The sequence below is a fragment of the Pteropus vampyrus genome, unplaced genomic scaffold, assembly GCF_000151845.1.
Source record: "Pteropus vampyrus isolate Shadow unplaced genomic scaffold, Pvam_2.0 Scaffold63, whole genome shotgun sequence".
In the NCBI taxonomy this organism is placed as follows: domain Eukaryota; kingdom Metazoa; phylum Chordata; class Mammalia; order Chiroptera; family Pteropodidae; genus Pteropus; species Pteropus vampyrus.
In genome coordinates this window covers 3,628,108-3,634,316 of record NW_011888844.1, presented here as the reverse complement: position 1 = coordinate 3,634,316, position 6,209 = coordinate 3,628,108, and the positions used below count along the sequence as shown (strand labels likewise).

General features: G+C 35.9%; 1 pseudogene; it reads left to right on the top strand.

Moving 5' to 3' along the window:
- The first annotated feature begins 2,926 nt into the window (after nucleotides 1-2,926).
- On the top strand, nucleotides 2,927-4,136 carry LOC105292784 (annotated as a pseudogene).
- Nucleotides 4,137-6,209: the final 2,073 nt, after the last annotated feature.

Sequence of the window (6,209 nt, the reverse complement as noted above, 5' to 3'; positions counted from 1 at the left end):
ACTCTCACAAGCTTAGAGTCAAGGTGTTGGTTGAGGCTGTGGCCATCTCAAAGCTTCACCGGGGGTGGACGTACTTCTAAGCTCACTGTCCTGACTGCTGACAGGCCTCAGAAGATCCACTTCAAAGTTCACTCATGTGGCTGTTGGCAAGAGTTAGGTCATCACTGGCCGTTGGCCAAAGACATTGGTCTCTTGCCACATGAGCTCCATCATGGGCTACTCTCATTATGTTAGCTTGCTTCTTCAAGAGTAAGGGCAGAGAAATAGAGGGGGTCACAGAGGGACTCTGAGCACTTCTTCATATGCCCCACTGTGAACAAATTCTTTTATTTGACTGTATTTTTGACTTCCTAAATTTCTGTCTTTCTATATTGTAAATTTCTCAAAAGAAGAAACCATGTCTTTTCTTTATGACATCCCTCCCGTTCTACTCTCCAGTGTTATTGTTTCTATAGTGTCGAACAAATTTATAGCAGAGTCAACATATTTAATGTTACTCATGGCTTCAGGAAAGGCACACTGGAATGTGCCAAGTTGTCTAAATAGAACACCAATGTGGAATAAAAGAATAAACTGTACCGCCCTAACCTTTCTATAGTTAATTTATGAAGTTAGAATTTACATAGTGACAGCTTAACTATCTTAGGATACATTTTTTTTATTTTAATTTTTCAATTGGAGTTGACATTCAGTATTATTTTATATTAGGTTCAGGTATACAACATAGTGGTTAGACATTTACATAATTTATAAAACGATCCCCCCAATTAGTCTAGTACCCACTTGGCACTATACAGAGTTATTACAATCTTATTGACTATATTCCATATGCTTTACTTTATATTCCAAGACTATTTTATATCTACCAATTTATACTCCTTACTCCTTTCACTTTTTTCACCCAGCCCCCCAACCTCCCTCTCATCTGGCAATGCTCAAAATGTTTTCTGTATCTATGAGTCTGTTTCTGTTTTGTTTGTTCATTTATTTTGTTCTTTAGATTCCACATATAAGTGAGATTATATGGTATTTGTCTTTCTCTGTCTGACTTATTTCACTCAGCATAATACCCTCTAGGTCTATCCATGTTGTTGCAAATGTTAAGATGTCATTTTTTTTGTGGCCAGATAATATTCCATTGTATATATGTACCACATCTGTTTTATCTAATTGTCTATTGATGGATACTTTTCTAAGTATAACAAAGGAAGTAGTACTTGAATTAATGGCTCCAGGTATTTTGACCTCTTGTCACTGTGTAATTGTGCTATGGAAGAGAGCTTAGGGTACCTAACAATAGAAAAGGAGACAGTGAATTCTCATACAGCTCTATTTATTGGAAGTTGCATGATGGCAATACAAGAACCACATAAGTCTCGTTGCTCAGGGAAAATTAAAATACAATGTATGGAGCAAACTCTCATATAGCATTGATGGGTTCTCTGTAGCAGATCTTCTCAACCTGTGAATTTTGAATATGGGAGCCAGATAATTTTCATTGGGGAGGAAGGGCAGAGACTGTCCTGTTCACTGCAGGAGGTTTAACAACATCTGTGATCTCTACACACTAGATACCAGTAGCTGCCAGCCCAGTTGAGAGAACCAAAAGTAATTCCAGACATTGTCAAATGTCTCCTGTAAAATATTTTTTTCCCTCAACCTTTCTCTCTACAAAAACACAAATATGCTTTTATGCCTAAGTAATATGATGTGAATGAGTTGTTTCATTTTACTATTTGGAAAAAAGTAGCACGTTTGGTTTGAAAACTCTGAAGGAATTATAGAAACTCTTTGACATTTGATGAGATATCAAAACCCAGATTGACAATGACTGGTTTTCTCTCATTATTTATTTCGGAATTAAAGGATTCCTCCAGACTCTTGTCATTATGCTATTCTTGCTCTTCTCCTACAGGTCCCTTCTCTTCCTGATGATGCCCCTTAATTCTTCTATATAGTTTCAATAGAAACTTAATGTGGATTGCTGCTAAAATAAATAAATAAATAAATAAGTTTGAAAGTAGCTATGCCCAAAGCATAGCTCAGCACTAAAACAAAATGGCTGCTTTAAGGTCACAGACTTTATCCTGGCTAATCTAATAGTCTATGATCCCAGTATGAACCTTTATCCAAGCTTGACCAGGCCCCACTATGCCCCTTATATATTTGCTCATGCTTTCCCATCTTTATGCCTTTTCTCCTACAGTTCTTCCTGAACTCATATACTTAATGATATTACTCATCTTTCAAAGTATCTCCAAGACCTCTGTGAAATAATACCTGGCATTCCAGGACAAAATAACCCCTTCCTACCCTGAACATCTTTTGTACTTTTTGTCCAAACTGTAGAAGCCCTCTTAAATGATGTAATTGAGAATCATACTTAGGAGGTTACTATTTAAAAATTAGTGAAATATGTGACATACCTTAAACATTTTACCAACACATAAATAATACAAATGTGCATTAATTTGACGATCTTTTCAAGTAGACCTCAAGGCTTTTTCTTTGAGAACATATCTGTTGATAAAAGTTTTGTAGTCAGTTACTATGTCAATTTGTTTATTTAAAATAAAGAAAAATGCAAAGACTTTTGTAAATAAATCCAAGTGCAGAATTTTTCAGATTTTTCCTGCTTTGTGGCCATTTTCCCCAATTTGACAACTTTTTAAAAACAACTAAACTTTATTCAGTTCTTCTGAAGCATTCGGCTTCATTTTCATAAACTGACTCTTGTTAAGTATACAAACAATCGAGCAGAGGTATGTGGGTACCCCAGAGCATTCTGGCTGTGAACATCCAGTGTACCATGGGCATCAATCAGTAGATGGGGGGAATGCATGGCATGAGAAGGACAAGTACTTGTAGCGATTACCATTCTCATATTTTCTAGATTCTTACCATATCATTATTGCCCCAAAGAAGTATGGCTAGTGAAAGAGCAAGGTAAATAATTGCTCACACTTGAGATCTGTCTCCCAAAGTAGCACCTTATCAACACTTTTAAAGGTAATAACAGCACATTGACCTAAAAATTGCTTAGACCATTTTTTCAAACCAGCTGTTGTGAAATATCTTTTAAAACAATTTGTGAGCAATTACAGACTGAAATCATAAAATGCAGTAAGAATGATTGGAGTAAATAAAAAGAAAAAAGACACAAAATGCAAGCCCTAATTATTTTATCATTGTATTCAACATACACAAAATTATTCTGTTATATTGCTATAAAAGTTTCTAAATGAATACTCTCAATTTCTGTACTTATCTTAGGCTGTTAACAGTTTAGAGACAGGTACTGGTCAAAGGACTTCACTTAGAGTAGACTTAGAATATAATGACAAGACCTTAGGGGAAGTAATGTGACTTATGCAATTGAAAAACCAGTAGTGAGATTGATGGAGACTTGGATATGGCACCCGCCTGCACATGCAGGCTGGTTGAGGAGAGGGTTCCGTGGGGGAACAGTGGCTTCTGCCAGCCCTTCTGTCTGGGAGAAAGCTTCACTTCCAGCCCTTGCTCTGAAGCCAGACAATTCAGTTCCTCCTTGTATGTCCCTGGCACCTCTTGAGCTGCTTCCCCAGTGCTGAAGCTCAGAGCAAGGTTGTTGCTCAGAGTAAATTAGGTCACTATACAAATGCAATAAAGGATTTGAAAAAACAATAGCAATCGATTCAAAGTACAACAAGGCCTACGGAAGAATGGGGTTGGCCCTCACCTCAATGAATAAATTTGAAGAAGCTGTTACAAGTTATTAAAAAGCATTAGATCTTGGTCCTGAAAATTATTCCTATAAGTCAAATCTGAAACTAAGAGAAGTTAAAAGAGGTATCCAGTCCTACAGGAACTGGATTGAGTTTTGACATGGCTAGCTTTATAAATAATCCAGCCATCATTAATATGGCAGCAAGTTTAATGCAGAATCCTCAAGCTCAACAGCTAATGTCAGGAATGATGACAAATGCCACTGGGAGACCTGCTGCAGGAGTTGGGGGCCTAACTGACCTGTCTAGACTTATCCAAGTGGGACAGTTTTTGCTCAGCAGATACAGCAACAGAATCCTGAAATTATAGAACAACTGAGGAATCACATCCAGAGCAGATCATTCAGCAGCAGCACTGAAGACCATTCCTGACTTGACCCAGGGACCCTAGCTCAGACTACAAATGGTTATGTTCCTGAAGTGCTTACTGTAGATAGTGGCCAAAAAGCAAAAACAAAAACCTAAACAATAAATCTGTCTAGAAAATAGATTTATCACAGACTTGAACATAACATGACTTTTTTGTAAACAACAGCCCTTCTACCAAATGCTGCGTTCCACTGATTAGTAGCCTTGTTAAGTGCCAGTATAGCACTGAACAGGGTACCATTTTCAAATCTTCATCATTATATTTGTACATTAGATTTAGTAGCAGAGTATATTTATTGAACACTAAAATTGTTTATTGGTGAGTTCTCTAGCTCCAAATTCATTTAAGCAAACTTTTTTGAAAGAGGAGATGACCAAGAGGAAAGGTTTCTCATGCTGGGTTAGGAGAAATGTACTTGCCACTGAGCAGCATGTATGGAGAGAAAAAATTTGTTATCTAGGTTTAGCTTTGATAGTGCTATCAATAATGAATATATATTGCAGGGGCCAGTACTATCTATAATGCTGCTTGTTCTGATGTGTGACTGGGAATCTTAGGAGCTAGCAGAAAGCAGCATTTGGTGGAAGGGCTGTTGTTTTGAAAAGAAAAAATAGACACTGTGAATGTATAAAAAGTGAAGGTAGGTAGGATGCTCCGATTTCCTGCATAATTCTTAACTATTCTTGCCTGCAGTTTGGTATCGATAACATTAGCATGGCCATTTATGCTAATTACATAGTAAAATACATTTAGGAATCCTTAACGGTACTGGTTAGGTCAGTTGTATAACTATTTAGTTTAACCAGCACAATTTCCCCAGTGGTGACCTTACCATGGAAACTCTCAAATATACCTACATTTAAATAAGCCAATGACTTGGCCCTTAAGTTAAGGATTTTCTAAGTAACATTTAATTATAGGCCCATAAACATTGATTTTTTTAAAAAAAAAATTAGTAATTATTTGATGAATTACAACAAGCGTCTATCACTAACAATGCTTGTTCATGTAATCCTCTGCTATAATTTGGTTTGGCATGTTGCTTTTATGCTTAACTTTAATTTGATGCAACTTAAACATAATAGGGGGGCTTAAAATATTATATTGAAATTAGAATATATAGTCAGTGGAGAGAAGTGACATTGTTAGGTATTAATGGCATGGCTCTGATGACAGAGGTGGATGATACTGTTCTAAGGCCAACAGGAATTTCTTTTATTTGTTAATTGTGAAATTAGTTAAATTGGGCAGACACGTATGATTTAACAAGTATTGTGAGAGAAAACTGAAAAAGTAATGTTAAATTAGTAATACAAATAATGGGCAGAGCCTTACTATAATTATTCTTTTCAAAAGACTACTTGTCATCTTGAAGTTTAAAAACCATCGTCTCCTTTCTTTCCCTTTGTGAGATTAGACAAGTGGTTCTATAATTTCACTGCAAGAATCACCTAGGGAATTTGTTAAAAATGCAGATTCGGGATCATACTTTCAATTTTTACTTAGTAGGTCCTATAATAAGGAATCACCATTTTGAACAGTACATCAAATGGTTCTTATATAGATCTGAAGACTCTAAATTAGAGCAGCACTAGTTTAGAGATTTCTCCTCAGTTAGACCAGCAAATACCTAATCCGCTGGGTTCAGGTTACAATGAAGACCTATATAAATGTATAGTTCTGGTCAGAGAAAAGGAGAACTTAAGTCTTATGCCCTCTGAATTAAATTTCTTATATTCCATCTAAACCAATTTAATTTTTCGTAAGTTAAATTCAAGTGTCATACAGAATGAAGTACTAATTACATGAAAGTGATGACTATGATAAAAAAAAGTGAAGTTGATCCTTAATTAAAGATTAGTCTCTCTTATTCAGTGTTGAGTAAGAAGTTTCTAGCATAACTATCCTGAGTACATTAAAAATGCTTTCAGATTGATAAAATGGTAAGCTTGTAGTTCAGTGACTAGGAAAAATACAAATCACAGTGTCAGAAGTAACAGAGGAGATACCACTGCAGACCCTATAGATATTAAAAGGATCATTAGAAAATACTTTAATCAACTCTAAGTCCATAT